Source organism: Antedon mediterranea, chromosome 9, assembly GCF_964355755.1.
Source record: "Antedon mediterranea chromosome 9, ecAntMedi1.1, whole genome shotgun sequence".
Classification (NCBI taxonomy): domain Eukaryota; kingdom Metazoa; phylum Echinodermata; class Crinoidea; order Comatulida; family Antedonidae; genus Antedon; species Antedon mediterranea.
In genome coordinates this window covers 2,706,811-2,734,086 of record NC_092678.1, presented here as the reverse complement: position 1 = coordinate 2,734,086, position 27,276 = coordinate 2,706,811, and the positions used below count along the sequence as shown (strand labels likewise).

Sequence of the window (27,276 nt, the reverse complement as noted above, 5' to 3'; positions counted from 1 at the left end):
TTTCCAAACTGGCTAAATATGGAAACTAGGACACCCCCTAGACTTTACAATATTGCATTCAAAGTACAGTACTGATATAATCGCTCAACACATTTTGGTTAATAGTTTAGGTCACTATTAAATAGGTTACTAAAGGTTTTGAAGGAGTAAACACTGCCATGCAACGTTTGCTACATCGATATAATTGAAGCATCTGGGTACCAAGTGATTTAAACTCAATGATTTTAATTTGGTAATTATAACAACAATGTTATAGTTCCAATATCAATCAATTTTACAACCAAATGTTGATTATTTTAGGAAACATTAAGACAAGTCTCTTACGAGTTGGCATAGCTTTCTTGAACCATCATCAAAGATTGCCTTTCAGTAAATGTAAAAAGTAAACAAGCTTCCAATATTAACTTTACAAAAATGTTAATTATGTCCAAATTAAAATGACTGCTGATTGGGTAGGACAATCACAAAAAACTTTTAAACAAAGACTGTGTTTCAATAATGTTTTCTAACGTTTGTGGACCTTTCTTCTAGTTAGCTGTAATGAACTCACTGTCGTACTTACATGATTACCATTTAGGTGAATGTATATTCCACGAATAATTGTGTATATTTAACAAAGATAAATTGTTTAAAATAAATGACAGGACATCTTCCGATCATCATCTGACAATCTCTACTGGTAATGACAAGTAAATATCAAATAAGGATTACACTGTGCATAATTTATTTTAAACTTTTAATTTGACCGACTTTTACCAACTGGTTTTCTAAATAATGTCAAAGGTATAGAAGTGAATCTGTTGTATTTTTTTCACTCTGCCGAGCTACCATTTGTGAGCTTTAAAGTGCTAGAGATGGAGCGATGAAAATCATCATCTTCAATTTCCTTTCAGTATTTTAGGCTTTGTGTAAAGCTCATTAGATCTACAGAGTTTGAAAGACAATACTAATATAACAACAATTAATATTTCTAAATATAAATTTGAGCGACAGTGCAATCATATTTAAGTGTTTAGGTTTTTTCTATTTAATGAAAAACAAAATCAGCTGCGAAGAAGTTAAAAATAGAAAATGATTACCAATAAGAATGCAATCAATATAGATAGAAGCACAATATTTATATAAAATGATGACAATCCGAATAAGTAATGTTTCTTCCCTCCCCGCCGCCTTCCCATTAATGATAAAATAACATAATGATGATATATGTTCGAAAAACAATTTGCAAAGTGGACCAAGATTACGAACAACTACATTAGAACAGACAAAATACTATAGGAAAGGAGTTGATGTAACCAAGTGGTTTTAGGAAACTTGCCTATCTCGCAGAAAGACTAGGTTCAAATCCAGAAGAACTACTCCCAGTCTACTCAGCTGTAAATGAGTACTGAATAGTTGGAAGGTATTAGGGAGGATAAGGCAGCCCCTACCATCATGCTGAGGCTTGCATTATTAATACACCAACGTTCAGAATAAACACAGCACTTACCTATACCTTGTTACAGTATACTTTACTGTATTACAGTACAGTAACAGTAACTACAATAGTGATACAAAGGTTTTAGTAAAAGTGCTACAGTAATTAAATAAAGGCAGTGTAAACAGTGCAACACAAAAGACAAGTGTTAAACTACTAGTTTTAACAAAAGCTTATTTGACACAGATCCTACCCCCTAGGCTAAAGCAGCTAGGCTAGGCAGCTGATCAAATTAAGTATTTCATTATGCATGCAGTCCGTCACAATTTACCTTGCATAAATTAAAAAGAACCATCCACAGCCAGAACAGCTTTGTTTGGACGAACGTGTTATACGCTTACGATGATTAATGCCGGGTGAATAGAAACGGATTGTGTGTGTGTAATGAAATGTCATGTATCGTCTAACAGGAAATGAATTTCCACCAATCTTGGGAAAATAGAACGAATGATAAACTAGAAAAATAAGGATTTTATTGTTTTTCAGGTAGAGAAATCTGATCGTTTTTCCGTCCTCCTGTGGGGAATAAGTAAATATGTGGAACAGGTGTTGTTTCATGATCATTTTCAAACCAGGTTAATATTGTACACTAAATATAAAGACATTTTATTACTTTGGATTTTAGATTTGTCAGTTTAAACCTACTTTCACATGGAAAGTATACTTGAAACTTTTCTAAATAATTGGAAAGATTTAATTTATTCCTAAACAATGGCACAGAACCATATTATAATTGTAAAGGTCAAAGTTGAAGGAAATGTTGAGCCAATGTTATGTGAGTAAAGGTTTCAGAAAGATTAGAATCTAAAGCTTTTAAAAAAACCTCTAGACGACTGGAAATTATTTTTATAATGTATTATCGTTCGTTATCATAATCATTCATCGTTTGATCAAACTGCACGACAGTAGCAGGAAGGCTATTATTGTCTGGGGACAAGGGCACTAATCTAGTTTCCTAATGTAAATTTAGTTTCCCCATACGTCATCTTCTAACCCCCTTCCCAATTTGGATTTTATAGGTAACATCCTTCATTCACTTAGACAGGAGCTAACCACTTTAATATAGGTCACCCTCTAAATATAAACCACAACCTCTAATTAAAAACCATCTAACATTTATCATGATTGAACCTCAACTATCCAACTCATGAATCATTAAATACAGCTATTTCTGTTTATCATTTAAGCAACAGAAGAGTACTTTACTATTAGTTCTTACTATTCTTGTTCTATTCTATTTTACCAACGTTTGTCAATGATGTCATTGTTACATTGTCCACACTATCAAACTTAAGGTTTTAGTTTAATTTTAATGTGCCCATATATGGACATGATGATGTCACATCACTAACTAAAAGTCCATGTTTTAACTTTCTTTGTGATCAACAAAATGATTTAACTCAAATGGAATTTTATCTCTCAAACATAGAGATGAAACTCAATCCAACATATCTTCAATATTAATCCATGTTGCAGCAGAAGGATTTTGCATCGGAGATAAACCTCACGTTCAATTCACCTAATTCGTACAAGAAATAATGGCGACGACGCTCAAATGGTTAGAAACATTTAGCCAGAACATAATCATTAACGTTAATTGTGCAGTTTTTTTTTTTGGAAAATGAGACCGGAAAAAATTGAAATGAATCTCGAGTATTAGATGTCACAATTGGTCACGTAAATGGGATATTACATCTGAAGTATTTAGATTATTGAAATAATTTTTGTACCTGTACCACAAACAGTAATATCTGAAAGAATAGATTATTTTCTGGCCATGGAACTCAAACCTAAAGCTTTGTCTACCTTATCAAACTATTTTGACAACAAAAGTGTGATGTGCCCATATATGGTAGTGATGGTAGCGATATGACATGTCCATATATGTGCACATTATATTTATTTTGTCATACATAAAGTTTAATAGTGTAAACAAAGCTTTGAAGACGTCATCGTATCTTGCATAGAAATCTCATTAAAAAAATATCCAAATGCCATTTTTTTTTTTTTTGCTTGTTTACACATCTGACCCCTTCTCAACCTTGTTTTTGTTTTTCCAATTCTATTTGCGTAGATAACGCATTGTCTTCAGGTTGTCAGGATCAGCAGGTAGCATCATCTGAGGTGTTTGCAGATCATTGGAGGACATGATTCCATTTCCCGCTGTAGTCTCTATCTATTGTTACACAGGTCGCATTCACCTGTGTTGTCTATAAACACAATCCATCCGTAATGCAATTGTCTGCTATCCATTGTTGATGATAATATAACAGCATAACACCGATTTTGTATTAGTTTCTGTTTAGAGTGCACTGAAGAAATTGGTATGCATTGGCACCTACTTGTTGACAAAAATATAGAAGAATCACAGATTTCAAAAGACAAAGAAACCCTGATATCAGTTATTTTTATTGTTGACCCATTGAAGATCAACATAGCCATGTTAAACTCTGTCTACGCTATTAAACTTAATGTGACAAAAAAATGTGACAAAACAATGTGATGTGCCCATACATATATGGACATGATGATGTCATATCACTACCGTTATAGCCATATCACTACCATATGTTTGGATACATCACAATGTTTTTGTAAAACTAGTTTGATAGTGTAGACAGAGCTTTAACGTATCTTCTTTGAAAACTGTGCTATTTATTATATAACATGAAAGCAGTTTAAACTTTAAAATATAAATAATCACAGTCCTACTTATTATTATTAAACACAATTTTTGAAAAGAACAGAAACAAATTTACAAGAAAGAAAAAGCATAATAAAAAAAATTGATGTTGAAATACTAAAAGATTCTTCTCTGTTCTAAAAAGTATTAAATCTACATTTATTTTACATCTTTTGTAATTCAATAGAGAATTTAAATTACAATAACTTTTCATACATTATCAGGAAAATAAATGTAACAGTATCACTGTCATATATTCACATATTAGCCTATATATTATACAACAATAATATAATATTTAGAGCAATAGTTCCATTATAATAAAACATCTATTAGATCTCGTAATGAAATTGAATCGAAAATTTCATGTGTCAGGATCACTATGGTAACCATCTCATATCATGATTATTTTGATGCAATTTTTAAGTAAAACCATTTTCTGTTATATTATATTATTATCGATGTCACGTTCACCCTATAAGTTAACTTAACAGACACACTGATGGGTTCAATTCAAGTACTGAAGGGTGTAAGGCCACACCCATAAACACAAAATTGGGGAACTTTAGCCCAACTAAAAGTTCTAAAAAATAGGTAATTTTGTTTTTAAAAAAAAATGTATTTCTGCAGTATAAATTATATTCTATTGACACAACATCTTTTCACCCTATAATGTCAAACAATATGACCACACCATTCAAAATATTATGATTGACAACACCCTGCATATCATCAGTTAAATAACATTCTACCACCCAATTGTTCTGCCATTTTCCAACTGTTATTTTCAGAATTGCGATTTTTGCAGCTAAGAAAATGAGTGAACAATGATATTGAGATTTCAGTGCAAGTAATTGACTTGTTTATTTATTCGTTCATCTTTTTAGTGGCATCTTTCAAACAGTGAACCTGTGTGGTCCATCCAGGGGCTAAAGTACCCTATATTATCATCAGATACAAAAGACATAAAGTCCACATTTTGTTTTAAGAAGTTTATTTCAACTAAAGTATGAAAATATTTAGGCTATCTTTACGATTACCTTATTAGGTCAAATATAAATAATTATCTCCTCTGATAACAGTACAGTTTAGATACATGGGTTTAAGAAAGATACTAGTGTGTGATGTTTTAAGTGGGCGTAATTACAATTTGAAAATTATAATTTTTCAAGTTTTTTATCTATTAAATAGAAATGTTTATATAAGAGCTTTGATGCTCTGTGTATGATATCTGTATGTTTGGTTGCCATTGCGAAAATTCTTTCAGTTAAACTTATTTTTTAAGATTAGATGCGAGAAATTTAATTTCTAGTACTTTGTGGAAGAATATCTTCTAAAATGTCCCTACAGTATGTATAAAAGGGGAAGGGGGTTGAAATGTTGCTAATCAAGATACATACTATTTTAACATCAGATTCAGTGGAAGATTTAGAATTGATAAAATATATTTAGTAATATGAATCCAACAGTAAATCGCCAATTATAGGATGGATAAACTATTTTATAATTTATCATGCTTAGAAACTTAATCTCAGTTGGGGCTTAGGGAGTGGAGTTGAAAGAGTCGTGAGTTACAACCCTTGCACCAGGACAGGATTGAACCCTGGACCTTGGGATTGAAAGGCAAGCATGTAATAACCACCAAGCTACTGCTGGCAACTGCTAAGCTAGCATCGTCACAAACTCATTAATTTCAAGTCCAATTCAAATACCGTGAGAAAACATACAGTAAAATTTGGCATATTATAATCTTTAAATTGCAAGCAAATCCCTAATAGGGGCAAGTTTACAAGATGACCTTACAAAATGATATCATCTAAATCCCTATAAACCAAGAATGTTTTTAATCAGAATAAAATAAAATCCTGTCCTTAAAATAATAAATATTCAAAACATTTGGTAATAAGTAAGATCTTAGAAGTCGGCCGCAGATTGGATAATTGGAACATTTGCTTGAGGTCATCTATAAAAACTGACCATTTGTTCCACTTGACCGCTAGCAATATTAAACATACCAAACATGTGTGCATATTAGTACAAATTATTAAGCTAGTGGAATGTGCTGAATTCCTAGAAACTTTTCAGGCTTGGTGCAGCCGCCTGGAATTTGGAGTGCAGATGGTGAAGATAGGGAGGATGATGAGAAAGTTATATCATATTGTTATATTATGTATAATATAGTTTACTGCCAAGATGTTGAAATTCCTAAGGAAATATAAGTAGAACATAAGGAAGAATACTAATGCTTCAAAATGAGTTATATATATATATATATAATTAGGTCACATAGAATTTGAGAGAATGATAGAAACAGACAGAAGGTTTCTCTGTAACTGCTGTCTGCTATAGAAACTACAGCCTGCTATAGAAACTTCTGCCTGCTATATAAACTGAAAGGTATAAATTGAGTGTTTATATATAAAATATTGCCTTCTAAAAAAATAACTATGCTATTATATAAAATACTGTCCATGTTTGTAACTGAGGGATTAACTGAGGGATGAACTCCAACTCTAGCCTAAGAAGACATATTTCTACTATGAAAAAAATTAACTTTTAAATAGACCTCATAATACAGTACAAATGACTATTGAACAAACGCCTCTGGTATCATGAATTCTAATACTAGTACACTTACTGGTAGTAATTGGAATTAAAAAGAATTAAGTATGATGAAAGTTTAGCGATAATACCGATACAATCAAATATTATCCATCAACAAAAAAAGCATTCAGAAATACAGTAACTATTCATCTCAATCTTTTATGTACACTTTATTTAAACACTGCTTGAAAAGAGTTGCATACAGAAGGTGTTGCCAAAATGCAACCCTACACCCTGGCCTAGGTGCACTACTTCTTGAGGCATTTAATGTCAAGGGTATTTGACACTGTGGTAATGCATTTATCAAATCCAAAAGAATTTAAATACTTTAGCTTTTGTATTCGAGGTCATAAAACAATAATGAGATGTACAGAAAATAAAATCTATCAAATATCCAAAATATGAATGTACAACGAAAGGAAATATGAATGTTATTGCAATTAAAATTGAAGAAAAGAGGTGTCAGAGTTATTGTAGCATCAAATTACTTGAATAATCAACAAATCTTTTGTAAACAACTAAATTGTAAAGAAGTTAAAAAGAAACATAAAATTTCTATATCAGTACAACAAGGTCTAAAAACTACCCAATATTCCTACATATACAACAACGGTGTATTGTTTGAGAAATAGATACGGTTAATAGGGGGCTTTCGTTTTGTGACGAGCGACGTCAATCGTTATCTGGACATAAAACCATCAAAAGGAATAGAGTGAGAAAGCGCGTTCCAACTTTACTGTATGCGTAAAAAAATTAACATGACCTACAGTAACTTGTTCCCAGGTTACTGGTTGACACAAATCAAAAGTTTCCTATCAATAACATGTCTGTATATCTTAAAATAATTATAAAAACGGGGAAAAAATGACCGAGCCACCAGCAATTCTGCTTTAACTAATGTCAAACCTTAAGCTTGCTTTTCATATGTTTTATACGCATACAGATTGCATGGCTACTTAAAACTGAATAAGCTCTTAAAGTCAAACTAATTTTAATCAATCTTAAATGAATATAAATCAAGATCAGTAGACAGAGGTTTCAGAATATAAATATCTTAAGACTAAAGACGACGTCGCTATGTTCAGTTGAATTTAATGAAGATCATTAAACACATTGAAACTGCAAAATGCCTTGGGAGTCTGTCACAAACAAATGTCTGTATGTGTTGTATAGAGAAGCATAATGTGTTACAAATAAACTGTTTTATCACCAAACTGTGAATTCACATAATTTGTGAATGTACAAAAAAAAAAAAAGAAGAGCATTTTGATGCTGCTTCATCAAACTTTATCAGACAAATAAATGTGATATGTCCATATATCACTACCATAGTTGGGTATATCACTTTCATCCATATGTGCACATCACACTTTTGTCTTTCTAGTTTGATAGTGTGGACAGAGCTTTAAATTTTTTTTTTTAAAAAGTAAATAATGCATCATATTAAATGATTAATACAAAGCATAAAAATGGTAATAAAAATATAGAAATATTTTTAAAAGACCGGAAATATTTGTTAGGAGTTCTAAAAAAGAAAAGTTGAAAGCCACAATGTTCAGAATGTATTTCAAGAATTTATTGCAAAAAAATCATTAAAAAGAAAGTTCAAATGTTATTTTAATTTTCCAAATAAATTTGTATAAACTTGTATAGTGAATGTAAGAACATTTCACATTGACGAAGGCAATCTCATTTTTGAAATGAAAGTTATTTTTGATGCAATACTTCCTGTAGACAGACATAGAATGCTTTCACTTTGTTTGCTAAAATCCTTCCTTTTAAACTTGTTACACCGACAGATATTCTTAATTAACATTTCACAAAATCTATTGCTGATGATAGAGTGATGAAAAAGTATAGAAACAATGATTGCAAGGTGAAGAAAAATTAGTACAAAACGTCAACATTTTGGGTTATTTTACCCCAACCCTCTTGCCCTACTCTGAAGTACTTGTAGTTTATATTGAGGAAAAACATTAGTACTTCTTGTGTGGGACTTGAACCAAACACAAATCTACTTCACAATTATCATCATCCTATTTATGTAATGTCATTACATAAATAGGATGATGATAATTATGTACCATCTTGAATTTTACTGGACATTCCAAATTGATTCTTAACACATTTTAAAATTTCTAATTTATACTTATGTATGTGGTATTACTCTATCATGTGAATTCACATTTGATTGCAACACACAACTGCTTGCTTCATGTAAATTATTTCGCCAAACAAAATTTATGATTAGGAATGAAATTGTGTCAATTCTAAGTTAAGTGCAGCTTTTAGAAAACCATTAAAACAGCAACTCTGAAATGTAAATGTAAAAGTTCTGAGAAAAGATCTTAGCTTTGTGATGACTGCTCATATTGTCAACTCCGCAATGACAGGCCACAAATGTAAATTAGTTTAATGAGAGCCATAATATTTCTTAGAATTACAGAATATTACGGAATTTATCAACTTCCAAGCAAAATAAACAATTACCACTAATCTATTATGTGACGATGTCATCATTTCTTTGATGATAAAATCGTCTAATGGTCTAAGAAGTGCCGCAAAATATTGGACAATGCATGACTTTCCAAGTAGAATGATCATGTATACAAATGCCATGTACACTATACAGTTTCACTATTGCAAATTTGCATTGAAATACAGTTACCGACGTACTCCATATTTTGGAACATATGTGATACTTATTCTCGGTATTACTACATAATAATGGACTACATAACTAACATAATTAATTTCAGTGGAGTCAGAAAATTGTCTACAAACATTTACAACTTCCTGTTTTGAATATGATATCTATGATATGAGAGAATTAAATATGGTAGAGAAACGGTTGAATGAAATTTATACATTTCGTGTTATAAAGAACATGAGGACGTCAATATAATTACAAGATCAATGTTAAATGTTTGGTTACTAGCCAACGTGTACTTCACTTCTTCCGTCAAGTTTATTAATTTAAAATAAATTAAACTCAATGAAACATTTATTTAATATCAACACCCATGCTGCTTTCTAAGTTTCATTATAAAGGAAAATTTACACCGACAAGCAGTAATGGTAAGCGGAAAACTGAATGTTCGTCTCGTGTAGAATCTATATCTATCCTGATCTAAACCTTATTCAGAGCCCACCCAATAAACCTGAAGGGACTGCTTTATTTTCTCCTCACTCACCCAGGGATGTTAAAAAAAAAGTATAGAGTTTATTTTAAACATCTCTGATACCTATAATTTCTCAATACTGTATATTAAACAATTCCCGCCTTCTAGCAATTATACTGAAGGCGCCCTTAACACAAGTTGCTATTTGTCTCAATAATACTGAAGTATTTAAAAAGATTAAAGTTAATAGACTATCATAAACATGAATTATATATAGCTATAAAAATTAATCTTTCTCAACATTTTCATAATAAATTCCAATAACAAAGTATAATTAATAAGTTCCACTAGATTATTTGGCAATATTTCCAAAAGGTAATAAGTTAAATAAATTTATAGTACCTACACACGCAAATACAGTTGTTTATACAAACTAAAAATAATTTCTCAAAGTATCCAAATAATTATTATTTTTTCCTCTAGATTATATAATTTAATATCATGCAAAATATTGTTTTATAATAATAATATATTATTTTTTAATAAAATAATCATATTTTAGGGTATAAAACAGTTCAATAAAATAAATAAAACTTCAATAATCCAACTTGGCTCGATTCCAAGAAATGGTACTTATTAAATTTTATCCCAGGATCCTTTACTTCCAGCATGTTTATCAGTTAAGCCATCCCCCATGTCTAAGCATCTCCGACTAAACTGAATTAGCCGAGTACATCACATTTATTACCCTTAAGGGTTGCGGCTTAATTGCTCGCATTCGTACACGTTCAGAAAGAAAACGACCTTTGAACTTGTAGGAAACTTATTTAGACTGAACGATACTTAAAATATTTGGTTTAACAAGCAATAAAAAGCTGATATAATGTTTTAATTGTATCTTTTAAAACTATTTAAAAAGATAAAAATTGAAATACTAAAGTTCTAGTTTTGATAAAAACATTGTTTATAATGCAATAAATTATTATTTTCAATATCCCAGTAAATATCATCCAACTTGATGGCATTTTGCTTTTTCTGACCACTGTGTTTAACTAGTGAAGTAGTGAAAGCAAGTTCCCCTAAGTCCAAGAGATGGTCACAACTGGACGGTGCTGGCCATTGGTCGCAACTGATGCTGACCATTGTTCAAATACTAACCAAGCCACTATCACAGTTCAGATGTTAGATATATTGTAAACAGGATTGTGCATGTTTGCTACATTTCCTTTATTCATTTTTACCAATCTTGTCCTGAATACTAAGGAGTGGGTTAATATCTGTACAATATAAGAAGTTACAACAATCATCTTTAAAGGCATGTCAATCAGAGGTCAAGATAGAACAAGGTAATTGATAAACTGACACACAAGGTCGTGACCTACAGGTGTTGGTAAGATGGCCTTTGATGTTTGTTATCTCCCAGAGTGGAATCAAACCAGTTGATACATCCTTCAACAAGCAAACACAGCATGTGATGGGTAGATGCAAGTTTCATGAGCCCAGCACAATATCAGAATAAAAGCATCATGTCTGAACTACAGTCGACTCCGCCTAAGTCGAATTCGCGTAAGTCGAAAAATCGCGAAAGTCGAATTTTTAGGAAAGTCCCAATTCTTTCCTATACATTACTGTGTAATTTTTATTTCTAAGTCGAATTTTTCTAAGTCGAAATTCGTCTAAGTCGACGTCTTTTTGCGGTCCGAATACACACATTCTTTAGTGATTTATATCGTATAAGTCGAAGTCACAAATTACGCGGCAACAACGCGCTAAAAAAGCCGATGAAACGTACGTAATTCGATAAACAAACAACGGAGGGGATAATGTGGGACCATATCGGTTCTCTCAAGCAGGTTCTATAGTATAGGCGGCGTCCTACAACTCGCGCTAGTGTATAGTTTATGAGTTGTTTCAGAGTTGAGAACTTGAGCGGCGTTTTGTGGGTACCTATTTTGTGCTAGACAGATGGCAATAAACAATGGATACCGATTTCGAATAAGAACCGAAATGTATTTATTATACGTTTTTGTATTGTTTCGGAAAAATACAGTTTATCATTGCCGATAAAGAGGCTTAGCATTTATTAGGCCTAGCTAGCTAGCTAACCAAACTCAATTCAAGAAGTCTCATTGCGTGGGCCGCGATCGCGACAGGACAGGGTCCACTAGGCTTAGTAGCCATAGCGCGGCTAGTGAGTGAACCTAGGCCTAGGCCTAGCATTTTTTTGGCAAATCTGTAAGTCGAAGTTCGCGTAACTCGAATTTTTATACCGGTCCCATTAGGTTCGACTTAGGCGGAGTCGACTGTATTTCTAAATGCATAAAAATCTCTAAAACATCTTCTTGAAAAATCATTTTCCTTTCTCTCATATCCCACTGTCCTCCACCCTTTCTCGCACTGTCCCCTCCCTTTCTCCCACCATCCCCCTCTGTTTATTTATCCCACCGTCCAACTTCCTTTCTCGTAACGTCCAACTCCCTTTCTTCTCCTCTTTCGACAGTCAAGCATGTTAAGCATTTGTTGAAAGCCAATAGTAGCACTGGATATCATATGCATTTAGCATTGTGGTATCGAAGGTACGAAAAACCTACTAGAGTACTACCTAAATATATTTTACTTTAGATGAGTGTATCGAAGAAAACGCATCATGAGTTTTGAAGACAATGGAAGCCAGGTTTTACAAAATTCTAATAAGATAAATTTAGTGTGGTTTTTCACACTGTCCCCTGGTGTTTGAGCATGACTAAACTCATACAAACACTCTCCCAAGCTGTTTAATTTGATCATGTAACCTTAGCCATATGATAATTTACAAACCACATTAAGACCAATTTCACTGTGATGTTTAAAATCCAAGACAAGTCAACCTTGAATTAGGCAAACATTAACAACATTCCCTCTTGGAGAAATTCAATTGTTAGCAACATAAACCGATATATATGTTTTCGCAAATCGAAAATATAATTCCAAAGATAATATTACACTTCATACTGTGACCTGAACACATTTTTCGCTATTGATATCTGGAACTTCGTTTGAAATCATCAAAAATTGGTGATAAATGTATCATTTTACTATTATGCCCTCATTTGCAACCTGTCAAATAGGTTTATACATATTTTATATAATATATACTGTAACAACAATCTTGCATCGTGTGCATAATTGAGCAATTAACTGTCATCGAAATACCTGCTACACTATAATTATGATATTTAAATTAAAGCTATGAAAATAATGTCAAACTAATATACCTTGGCTTTGAAAATATCCTACAAAAACATGGATTAGTTCGGAATCCAATAGGGCTCTGAAAAACATAAACAAAAATATATTAATTATTAATATGCTTGCATCAAAATACGCTAAAATTAATATGCTTTAATCCTCTGTACAGAAGTTGAAGGATAATTGATGATAATATTCTTATTTTATGATTATGTTGATTGTTCATAAATATAACAATATTTGTATTAAAAATGAGTCTGAAATTTTAAGAGAAAAAATGAACTTAATTTAGATATTTTAAAACTTTCACAAATTCAAAGAAAATTTTTTGAGAGCTGCAGCATAAAAAAAAAAGGAAAATGAAAAAGTAACGAGACATGATAAGAAAGCCATTCAGCTGATACAAATGCTGAAGACATTATTTTTTATTAGACTATCATTAATATGAAGGTTACACACATTATTATACCAATTTATCTTATTCTCCTTCTTTGCTTCTCCTCATCAGGTGTGAATTGATAGTCATCATTATTTACACACACATTGATGATTGACACGCTGTATCAGCTGTAATCTATGCCTACAAATGTTGATATCATATTATTATCAATTTTATTGATTTTATTTTACTTGAATTGAATGACTAAATACAGAAGGAGAGTATTTTGTATCAGTGTTCTTCAATTTCAGTGCTGATCAAAATAAAATCAAAATTTATTAACCATGTTCACACACAGATTTGAGATCATGATCAACTTACTCCAGAAGTTTATATGTGAACTTCTTGCACTGCATAATTTCTTTAAAATAAACTTAATTTATGCAAACGTATAAAGCATGATAAATTATTGCATAGAATAAATTCCATAAATTTGATTATCAAACCAACTACAGAACCCTTCACGGCTCCAGAAGTATTCATTCACAAAACAGAAAACAATTCTATTGACAATAATAAACCAAATCTACTATATTTCATTGAAATAAGATGGAAAAACTGACCAAGAGATATACAGTTGTACAGTACTACTGATGTTATCAGATATGCCAAGATGTTATCAAAGTCAAACAAGCTCAAGTACCAAATTAAGGACAATCTCTATTTCTGGTATTCCATAGAAACGATGCTCAGTATTGTCATCTATACAATAAACACTCAGCCTCTCTATACATCCCTTATCTTTAGATCTAAACTTGTCTATAATACAGCACTTGTATCTGATGTGTATCTGATTACGCACTGTAAAAGTAACCTTATGGTATTCATATTATTATCAATATGACCTTATTTTTAGACACAACATCCCAAAGAAAGTCCTGCCATATTGAAGCCATCATTCTGCTTTCATTTATTCATATTTCATAATACAATAAAACTCATTCTTCTAATAACAACCTTTATTGTTATTTTAATTCCTCTCTTTATTTCAACATGCAGTATAGTATTGCTTTAGAAATGTAGAAGTTCCTACAGGGAAGGGAGAAAGACCTTAGTATGATGAGTGGCAAAGGGTTAAGAGTAGTGGTCTCTGTCTATACTATCAAACTAGTTTGACAAAAAAAAGTGTGATGTGCCCAAATATGGTAGTGATATGCCCCATTACAACCGCTAATGTAGAAAATACCAGCTAATGTTCAAACAACCGCTAATGTAGAACAATCCACCGCTAGTAAAACCTCCAGCTAATGTAGAAACACCAACAGCTTATATACAGTAGTAAATACAAAATCAACACCAGCTAATGTAGTACGGTCAACAGCTAAAGTAGTAAACGAAAATTGCCTCCCTGATGTAGTTACTATTGCCAGCTAATGGAGAAAATATCATTTTACAAACCTATGTCTAAATCATGTGCAAATGATTATACCATTACTAAAATAAATTCATTTTTATCTTTAAAATCGATAGGTAATCCATATAGATATTAACTCATTTCATAACATTTTTATTCAATGTTATACCATCTTTATACCAAAAACTTATTTATTCTGCAATAGGTTGAATACCCTTCTGTTTGTTTACTTTACTAGTAGAGTCAATATTAACAATTTAATCTGTGTATTGTTGCCAGTAAATTGAGAGTGTTTTCCCCAATTATGCTTCACTGATTTTCAATTATCTATGATTTAATTCTTATAAAGAGAATATTTACAAGTTCAGCGCACTGTGTAAATTTATTTAAATCAGGATTAAAAGATTTTAATTTATATAGTTTTTATTTACTTTTGTATTTAAATATTAACAATACTAGACACAAAACGTAATTTGTGCAACGTAAGATGGTGATCACTTAAATTATCATAAATCACTTCTTGTTCCAAAATCCCTGCTATCCCTGGCAACAGAAATATATATTTTTTTAATTAGCTATATATTAATACCGAGTGTTATTAAATACATTTTCATTTCTGCATAACATTTCTGTCGTAATTACTTATGCCGGTAACCTCAAAGCGAAGACATGAAAACATCTTTAAATAGTTGGAGTTACACTTGTTTTATACAACATCCCGTTCTTCCTACTTTGACACCCAAATTGTGAGTTTTAACTCACTGCCTCTTTAATATCAATAAAGGTTAGTAAACATCCAAAATTATTTCAGTGGATATTCTGGTATAATGAACTTGCAAACATCAACATTTATGCCGGAAGCGTAGGGGTAACAAAAAATGATTCATCTCGTACAATTGACACACTAAGATGTATTCAATTGCATTCAATCGGAACTTTCTGTAAACAGGAATTCATATTTCATTTCAGCTTTATAATATCTAAATTAGTCCAGTAAATCTAAACTGTTGCTTTGACACAAAAACCTTGGAGAATAATCCAGCTAACAAAAAGGGGAAATTTTTTCTTTCCTGTTGTGAATTAAATACATATTTAACTTTACACAATGTTAATAAATTCACCGACTTTTAATATTACCAATTAAACATTTTTCAATATAAAAAATGAGATTAATATTATGTCAGTGACCCTAGTATCGATTTAGGATTAATAAAAAATTCTGAACATATATTGTACACGATATTGAATGTCGGGTAACTATCATTATTATTGATTTTATCAGTATCAAAACGGACGGCATCATCAAACAAGTTCACACTTCAGGATTAACCACCAGGATTAAACAGTGGAGATTTTTGGACTAGAGCACATGTACAAAGCTGCACGTTTTAACACAGAGTCGTGGAAATTAATGCTAACTTTTTCGCTAAACACGCCAAGGTATAGAATAGACTATTTACAACACATTATACACTGCCCTCACTGGTGATGTAGCTGTCAGTCGTACAAGAATCATCATCTAAAGCACCAACAAACATCTCCCCCTCATCGATTATGTAACATTTACCGTATTCTGATCTGATGCAACCTTTACTTTTCTAAGGGATTTCAAACGTGAACCTACGATGTTTAATTCAAACATGCAATGCCGATTAAAACTACAAACGTCAGCCCTCTGAAATAAACTGAAAATAAATGACAGCTGTAATACAACATGAATATTCAAACAGTAATTACTAAAATGAATCAGAATGTAGAATATTATAGTTAGCTAGCAATCCATGTGCGATATTCAAAACATTCCAGATGTGGGTAGCAACATATTTTTTAAATGGCTTGTGCGTGCGTGGGTGAAAATGACGCTGTATTGAACGAAGGCAATCGAATAAAATTAGAACTGTCTGATTGCTGTCAGATGTACAAGCTAGGAAGAAATTTAAATTAATTGTCGTATCGCACGTTAGATCTGGGACCAATCACCTTTCTTTTTATTCATATAGTCCTCTTTTGTAAGAGTTCCAAGATCATAGCAAATAACCAGTTCTAATTTATATGTCGAACCAAGAGGTGTTTTTCACCTTGTAAATGGTGATCTGATATTTTTTCAAGACCTTAAATATGTTGTTAATGGTGATCCTATTTAGCGTAATCACCATCGTACTCATCAGATCTTCTCCACAGAGAACGTCTTACAGCCATATCCATTTTTTAATTTCGTAATTATTACCATTCTCTACAGTTAATCAGTGATTAATCTTGCCATACGCTTAATGGCAGGTCATTTCTGGTAATAAGATTAGGTTTGTAATTTGTGACAGGGCAGTTAAATGGCCTACCTATGATTTGGATGCAACGCAACTGATTTGACCAATCACAAGCAACAATTTGAATGATCCATAGTGTTATGATTGGTCAAATCACTTGCATTGCTCTTATGTCCTTGCATTCTGTCCAAAAGAGAACAAAGTTTTATTCACTTATTTTCTCTTGATTTCATATCACATTTTTTGTTAAGGGCTATTTTTCGCAAAATGGTAACTTCAACCTAAACCTTGGGACAGTAGTTTTGTAATACTGAAATGAATAACTGTTTACTAAATCATGACACTTTACTATGGCTATGAATTAAGTCAACTACTTAATTTGTGCTGGTACAAAATATGAATTTATTATCATAATTTCTTAGCTGTCATACTTCACAGTACTTCATATGATTTTTTTTTTCAAATATTTTTATGGTATATATATATATTTTACACTACAGTAGATGTTTTATTTCACATAAACAGCCAGCAAATACGTACATACTAACAGCAGGGATGTTTGAACTCACAATGTTTGACCAATCCAGAGTGACCTTATTCATTTTACCAAGAGTCAAGATCTGAGGTTTTTCTCTTACAAAATTGATTTCGTAACATTTGACCAATCGGAAGCAACCTACTAATGCAATACAGATGTAACAATAATCAAGATTATCTGTAAAATAAATTATAATAAATACTATATAGTATGTTGCTCTAATATCATAACATCATTACAACAAGGAGCAAAGTTTTATTCAGCAACAGAAATTGTGCATTATTATTTTATGACAATAACCAAGTGTCAATAACCCAACCGCACAGTACATCATGATTGCTCAATATTTTATCAATTCTGTAGAAAATATAGTCATACAAATCAAGGATTCATTATCAATGACATCATTATCTATTGCAGTGTCTATTTAAGTAGACTCTTCAGCATCCAATGATAATCAAGGCTTCAAGCACTTGTTAAATACCTCCTACACACCACTGATAAACAATGCATATTTTGTTATCTTGCTATACTACTCTCATTGATTTATTTGTTGTGAGACAAATGAAATCAACAATGAGGTACAGTACCTGCCTCTGCAAAAAATATCTTCTAGTCGTATGAATCAAGATGTTTATTATTCTGTGATTGAACAAATACTTTCTATCAGAACACAGAGAGTCTGGGGATGAAATAAAATAACATACTAGGCTCAATATTTAGAACTAACGGCACATCAACTACGGTAACTCCCAGTTGGCTGTGCAGATGAGAATGACTGCCACTCTTCACAGAGAGCTGCTATCAACTGACAGAGCTGCCACCACTGATATTTACTTGTTACTGAGCAATGCTTAAGAAAGGAAGAGCTGCTACCCCTGATCTATCCCTGAGCTGCTACTCCCGACAGAGCTGGTACAGTACCCCTGATAGAACTGCTTCCTAATTCATCTTTTGACAGGGCTACTGTGTGATTCTTTTCATGTTTTATTGATGGGACAAATTCTCATTAGTGGATTTCTTGATGGGTACACTTGGCTCACTTAAACACCAAACTTGGCTAAGATGTGAAACCCTTTTCCAGTACTTACACTTGTTTATGCCATAATAACTTGATATTTGTGTAGCCGATAAAACAGAAATTGTAAATGGCCCATGCTATCTATCTTAATATCAGACTGCTATTATCCTTATTAACAGTACGTCCAATGAAAGCAATCTAAAGGTAATCCGATTCTATTTTTCGACACAGTGACATTTCAATAAGAAGTTGTTATCTTCTGGATCTAAAAAACTGCTATGGCGCAATACGTTTGTTGTCTAAAGTAACTGTTAAATTAGTACAAAGCACAAAGTATAATCAAACGTAATATTGTATTCATTATTATTTAAGTGCATGTGGGCAACCAAATGTAGAGTATATAAACATTCAAAATGGATAAAAGTAAACAAAATTTATATAGAAAACAAAAATATGAACACAAAACCATCAAACACAAAAAAAAAACAGGCAGTGCATAGCTGGTGGTGCGTAGTTTTCGGAAGAGTCTCATGCATAATATTTGGTTATTTATTGACATTTGTGTTGTTAAACAATACATATAAACACTCCTTAACATGTGGTTAGCTACATAGTAATGTCAATGCAATATTTGCACAATATTACAAACATCCGCAGCTTTTAAATCCATCGTTAAACAAAAACTTTCCAAGAGATATTTTTAGTAATCACCCAACCAATCAGTATTTTACAATATATTATATACAGCATCATATTCAGCTGCTGACACTACTGTTGTATCTGTCAGAGAAGACTTTTAAATATGACAAAAGTATTACAAGCAAGGTCACCCGCTTTATATACAATACTGCAATGAAACAAAACTGACACAATATAACCAACAAAATATGCACAATTGTGTGAAACTTTCAACATAATAAAACTATGTAAAAACGACCAACAATGAAGACTATAAAATGTAGAGACTATCGCAGTGTAGTCTGATCTGTTATAGTGTACTGTATATTTAATTGCATTCTGACTGACTGACAGTAAAAACAGTTACAATTTTATTGGCCTAAAGCAGTCGAAATGAAGCAGTTGGGATATTATTGTCTGTACCTTTTGAGCAGCTGGTAAAATGCTCTGAGTATCGCCTCCTCCCATTACACATTGAGCCTGGCCTTAATAAAAGAAGCTTATGGATTTATTAGGGGTAATAACTTTAAACCAACATTTGGCTAGGAATGATTATAGTTATTCCTTCTCATGTAACAAACAACAGTGGATTTATATGAGTGGTGAATTGGGTCTAAACTTTTTGTAACAAGACTCCAGTGTTTTATTAAAATTCTGAACCATTTTGCTCACAGGATCGGCAGCACTACTATAAGTCTAATCTGAAGGACTAGCGGTTAAAATTAAGCTTTAACATCCAATCCAGAGTATATGGCTAGGTAAAAGAACTGCAGCCCCACCTAAACATAAATATGCCTACAACAACATATTTGTAAAGTTGTCTTGATCCAATCACTAGGGACCTATAAGTGATCTCTGACAATAAAGTCTTGTTTGAAACAGTTCCTTTACGCCCATCAATACTGTGTTTATTTCTTAACTGTTAGCAAAAAAGCAGCCGCTAAATCTCATGAGAAATTAGACACTTTCCACCAGCTTGGTAAACTCCATTATTTGATGGGGACCTTGTTGCTACTTATGTATGACTTGTGAATTTGGCATGATATTCCTAATATCTGTTTGTCACATGTGATTTCACGATTTGACAAGTAAAACTATTTGACATTTATATTGGCTGTCAGTGTGTTAACCATGTCAGTTTAGGCTAGTTCAGATTTGACCTTTAGGATGTCCTATTTTTACGCTGTACTTTTGTGACATATTTTCAACTGATGGGTTACAAATGTGCCATTTGTTAACTTTTTATTGTACTGTACTTTAGATAAAATCTGGACTTTTCTAGCTCCTGAAAAAAGGGCAATTGTGCCAACCAACAAAAGCACCTTGCAGTCACATTGTTGGGAATATGGTAGAACATTTTTAGAAATGTATGGTAGTATTTTTTTACGCAGCCAAATATTGTACTGTAAACCTTCATAAAAACAGCTTTGGTGCTATACAATATACATTTAGCGTATTCGAGTGGACCGTTGAGTAGTTTTTCCGTTAAGTACTTCTTTAACGAAGTATTTTGAGCGTTGAGATTGTTCTTAACGAAAAAGCTTTCGTTGTCAACGTTTTCTATTCGAATGACTTTCTGTTGAGCACAAATTTACAATTCGAATACAAAAAGTACTCAACGAATCTTTACGTTGACAACGAAAGTTCCCAATCGAATACGACAATTGTCTTCTTTTTAAATTATGGAAGTTTTACAAAAGCTCTCAATACTGTATACTAAGCTAAGCTTGAGTATACCTAAAATTGTTAAGTGTTCTTTTAAACTTGAGTTATCAAACCTGGAACCATTATTCTACCACACACATAGTTCATGTCTGTACATTAATTTAAAATGGCATATAAAGAAAGGAAGCAGTGGAAATAAAATAAAGAAAGATAAATCAGAAAATCTTAATAAAGATATTCAGATAACACTATTTTCAAATTCTATTTGGACAAACACATACAATTTAAAAATCAAACTGACCTACAATAGAAAACCTTTTTTAATACTGTAGTTAACAATCAAAGATTTCTAATTCAGAATTATTTCACCAATGGCAAAGGTATGTACATATAAAATAAGAAAAGTGCCAACGGTTATTAGACCACACACTTACCAACTCCTTTACTGGAATATATCCTTCAGGCAGAATTATTTAATCCAATCGTTGGAATACAAAAAATGATCACAAGAAAGATGCGAGTTAAACAGCTCAACTGTTTCACAACAAGCCTCTCGACAACAAATTCAATATTAAATTCACTTTACAAATCAGCAAGCATCTTCATTCAACCATGAACTAACTAGCCACAAATATTCCAATCCGAGACTAAACCACTTCCTGACAGGTAAAGCAGAAATATATTTACTTTGTCAATCCAAACGTAAAATAATTCCATTCAAAATTGATCCATTAAACGTACGACTTTTGTAATTGAGAGTTATCGTAAAAATGATCAGCATTTCGATTCTGCATGAAGTACACAATGAAGATTATTATGCAAGTGCAAGTAATTGCATTTCCTGCACATCACATCCTCCGCTTAATAATGGAACGGTCCAAGAGAATGAATTCCAGCCTAGCCTGGTGTATTTATGCCTCCCTGATGATTTGCTAAATCACAACAACCAATAGGGATTTTGCACAGGTAATTGCTAATGATATTAGATGCCTGCAATGTCTGGATTGTAACTTTTAAGACCTCAATCACCTCTGTAGGCCTACATCACTAGCCCTATGAATGTGGTTATTATCCCTTGTGTTAGCCCACCAATGTGAACCACATGTGTACCAAATGACTAGAGGTAATAACATGTCTGGCATGTCTTCTTTTATACCTGTACTCAAGTCAAGAGGGTTATCCTACAGTATAACACCATTCTTTGAATTTGTTTAATAGATATTCACTGCTTTTCAGTCCCAGTATTCTGATTAATCTTTCATGGAAAACCCCAAACATGTTAAACATAATAATAGGCTGTGTTCACACGCTGGTTCATCATGCATAGAACATAAGCTGATCCGAAACATATAAGAGTTAAATCTGAAAGTGCTTGTGTGAATGTGATGATTGGTTAAATACTCTCTTATATAAATTTATTGATAAGGCGCAATATAAATTATGTATGTGTGTGTGTGTGTGTGTATGTAGATATACCTCTGATATACTGTGATGGCGTTTCTGATATAACATGTAGAACAAGTTAAACGGATTGAAACACCATAATTAACTCCAATAGAGATAATAGCTCATATTAGATATCTCCTGCTTCCTGTGACACACCTAATAATACATAGTTACATTTCTGAACAATCAAACTAAATGTCATTACCTTTCCAATAATTTTAATATTAATTGTCAAATTAAATTCTAATTAAGGCTAATCAGTTCAATTATCATTCACATACAGTAGTATTACTAATTTCTAGTACTTTACTAATTAAACATTAACACTTTGACTGCCAAACACGAAGATCTTCGTTTTTGGAAACACAACGCTTGACTGCCAAAAACGAAGATCTTCGTTTTTCGCGTTTTTTTACGAAATCCGGTAGATAGGTTAATTATTGGTATATACTAAAAATATGAACACTATATTCGGTCTGGACCGTCAATATTTTACAATTTGAAAGTAACTAATCTGGTTACGAACGACTATCAAAATGGTACCTGTCGAAATAACAAACACCGCGCATCACAGTAGCGCGTAGAGCGATGGCTTGGCGCATTGTGTATCGGTCGCGCGCTAGCTATGCCGCCGAAGCATTACAAAGGTTTTTGTGGATTGACATGTTTGTTTGTTATCTGAATAAAAAATAATGGAGTCATTTTCAATATGAAGTCTTTAATTTTATTATTGTATGTATACCTTAATTGTTTTGGTGTTTTACTGAAAGTGACCGAGTTTCACGCAACAAACTTGTTTTGAAATGGTATGGTTATTATCATCAGTTTATTATCTCTTAGGCCTAGGCTAGTAGTACTAGGCTATAGCCTAGCCCTAGTCGTAAAACGGTTCCGGACCAACTTTAGGCCTGGTTTACTAGGCCTGGTGTCTTTACTATGTGGATTTTGGCGAAACATTGATGTAAGATTTATGATTTATAAAATGTAATACATTTTTCGATAGTGATAACTTGTTTTTATAGGCCTATCGGTGCCGTGTAAGTAACTTTTTCATTGTTTGTTGATCTCACCGGGCGATATTTTCATATTGTGATGTCTTGCACAAAATCGCGATTATCTCGACTTTCTTGTGCGAAACTACGAAAAATTCAAAAAGTGGGTTACTTTCATTTTACTATTACGATTTACATATTGCGATTTAAAAATCGTTCTTGGTACCATTGTAAAGCTAAAATCTTTATGATTATTTTAGTCTAAATTACATATAAATCAGATCACATACATGGTTTCAATCAGCTTTAATAAAAACATCGAATTGGGCTAAAAATGCTGGCGGTGGCAGTTTCTAACTGGAAAAACCTCTGGCAGTCAAAGTGTTAAGAAAAGCTGTGAAAAACACTGTCAGAAAAAGTCAACTAAAATCTATGACAACAGAGAAATATAGCAGGGGCGTATATTTGGGAAAAGTGTGGGTATTCATGGGTGGGATAAACTTTGGGTAAGATGGGCTCAAGTGGAAGCCAACAGAAATACACTAACAATCATATACACACTAGAAAATATTCTATACAATTTTATTTCTGAATTTTTGTAAATGAATTTTGGTAAATTGAAAAGGTTGAAATCTGTGACATCTTTAAAGTATTTAAACTGGGGAACAATCTTGTGTGTTAATTATGATACAATATTTTTATAACGATTACGAATATTACTAACAGTTTAGTTTATACAGTAAATACAAAATGTCAAGAAATTAGATGAGAAAATTAGTGAACTATGTCATTTAATTTAAAACCGTTGAGATAATTATGAGTTGCAATTACGAGTTGCAATTACGAGTTTCACCTGTATGTCATTACGCAAATTAGGAGACCATTATATCTTGGACTACTCCACTACAAAAAAGGTGAACCAACTAGGTATGAAGAGAGATATCATGATTTAGATGGATTGTTAACAATAATCTAGAACTTTCAATTTGCGACGACTTACAGTAATTTTGTGTCATGGTTATCACATTGATCTACAACCTGCCAAAACTATGTGGAAGAATCGAGTGAAGAAAATGTGGCCCAATTTTCTCACAATGAGTAAACGTGACATAACTAATTTTTAGATCATCTCAAACCTAACCCTCCTTACTAATCGAACCCAAGACACTGGGGTTACAAAGCATGCATGTTAACCACTAAACGATGGATGACGCCACAGCATATAAATGAGATAGGTGTCAAAGTTGATTGTAAATAAGTAACCTCATAAATCTTGGCAGCAGGGTACATCTTATACCTTAGGTTTTGATGGAGCATTACCAGCAGGTGTGATGCATTAAACTTGGTAGGTGATTGATAATCAAATATCATAATGCAAGTATAGATAGTTACTACCATATATTTCGGTGTATAAGTTGCACCTGTGTATAAGACGCACCCCCTAACTGAGAGTAAAATATCGGTATTTTTTATATCGTCGATGTATAAGACGCACCTTATATTTCATCAAAACAATGTTTTTTTTAAATTGTAATCAATATTATTGTAATAATATATTTTGTTATATCTACAACGGCGTCCTTTATTTAGGTTTTTTTCTTACCTAGGCTCGGCCGCGCCCAGCCTCAACAAGTTGTTTCTAACTTCTTATTCATGAGTTTCGCACCCGCAACATCGAGTGCATGACCGTGTGTGTAACACGCACGTGTGTGGGCTAGCCTCGCTCGATCATTTCGAGAGGGCGCACGTTTTCACGGACAATCGTATTCGATTAGTATCTATGTATCCGAGAAGTGTGTATGTTAGGTCCATGCTATAATCACCTGGAGAATATACTAGTCGAATACCGTACAACATGTGGCCGCCAAGAAGGGCTTGCGCTGGGGGTACGACGGTCAGCGGTATAACTATAAATAAATACTATTCCAATCGTAAACGTTTACAAATGAAATATTATCGGAGTGCCTAAAACAGCTCCATAATAAACAAATCTTTTCATCATATTTAGTATAACATCACGCTAAAATGCTTTGAAAACTAGGCAGAAGCAGGTTGCTGTTACGTTTACTGTAGCTAGGCCTAGCCTACTCAGGCCTAGGCCTAGCCAACGAGGTGACGATATGTACACTCTGTGTGGTGAGGCATTTATGTTCGGTGTATAAGACGCACCCTTAATTTAGAGGTCAAATTTGCGTGTCAAAAGTGCGACTTATACACCGAAATATACGGTATACATCTGATTAGCAAGCATAGATGTTAAAACTATATTTGTTGTCATAAAAGCTCTGTCTACATTATCATTTCAAACTAGTTTGACAAAAAAAGTTTGATGTGCCCAAATATGGTAGTAATATGATGTCATCGTCTCCATATATGGCCACATCACATTGTCACATACTGTTTGATAGTGTAGACAGAGCCTAACGCACCAAATAATATTTCAGTTAGTACTTAGTAGACTCCTGGAGTATAGGAATTAATACCCATTTATAACCCAGACAGGAAGCAATAGCTTCCAGTCCATTGCCTACCAATCACCAATTTGTAACCACTATTTATAATTTGATTAACCTTAATTTGTTGACTTAAGTTGATCTGTCACCACATATCTACTAAAGAAGGCAAATTAAACCACAAGAATAGAATACTGTACTTCTCAAATATTGAATCATTTGGTTGTTGGTATTGCGTTGCTAAGTACTCCACCACTCAATAAAATACTTCATTTTTATACCAAGGAGTTGGGGGGGGGGGGGGGGGTTATACTATACCCAAGCCTTGTTTGGTCCTTTTTTAACTCACCCACCTTGAACTCTTTTAATGTTAAAAGGTTCACATGAAATTTGACCAGTAATATACTATTAAAACTGTAACTGATCAAAATAATTCATAATACCAGATACCAGTAATATTTTAAATATTTTAAGTAGTTTAGCTAGTTGAAGTTCAACAAGGTTGTATTACATTATTAATCATTAAATTCTGTATCATTTAAGAATTAGATAATAAAGTACTAAGGACACTATCTTGGGTTTTTATTTTATCTAGTGGCAACAACTCTATCATCTATTGTCTAATCATACTTTACTACTACTACTGTATGCTTCAGAAATTTCACGAGAAAGGGAATTCCACAACATGCCTTCTTCCCTTCTGCTTTTTAGGTGGAGAAATGTAGCATTGGGATATCATCTTTCTTAGTAACATTTTCAGAATAAAACTTTACTTGATTGGTCAAATTACTTATGTTGCTTTCTACGTCCTTCCTTTGCCTTTTAGTGTGAATGTTGTAGCAAATTATTATGCTATTTGATAGTATCATGCTAGAATCAATCCTACGCCTTTAGTGAGTGAGTGTGAACCAAACCTTGGGGAACAGGTTTTTGAATTGGAAATGATGCTTATCAACAAACAAATCCAAAGTACCTTTGTACCTTTTACTGTATCAAATATGTAAAATTACATTTGATTATTAGAACTTCAAACGTACACTATGAATTTATGAAGTATCCGGTTACCTACTGTTCAATGCTTGTATGTATAAAATCATAGGCTCACAATTAAAAGTCATGCTCATTGATAATTCAATTTTCCACCTCATCATATTATATCAAACTCTACTTGAACTCCTCTTTGTGTTTGTTTGAATTCTTTCACAAGTCATCTGGAAAAACTTTACCACCAGTCAGATGTCTCGTAATACTTGAGTTAACAACGGATCAGACAAGGGGCTGCACGCTTCAGAGGTGTGAACCTAAACTTACA

General features: G+C 32.6%; 1 protein-coding gene across 5 annotated transcripts in view; it reads right to left on the bottom strand.

Moving 5' to 3' along the window:
- LOC140059396 (dystroglycan 1-like) overlaps positions 1 to 27,276 on the bottom strand; it is a 64,984-nt gene that overhangs the window by 15,804 nt on the left and 21,904 nt on the right. For 3 of the 5 annotated variants that reach the window (XM_072105292.1, XM_072105290.1, XM_072105291.1), the window contains one exon: positions 13,141 to 13,196. The gene's annotated coding sequence lies outside the window, so the exon portion shown is untranslated. Of the gene's footprint in view, positions 1 to 1,748; positions 1,770 to 13,140; positions 13,197 to 21,507; positions 21,901 to 27,276 lie in introns of those variants that run through there. The other 2 variants (XM_072105293.1, XM_072105294.1) reach the window with 2 other exon arrangements.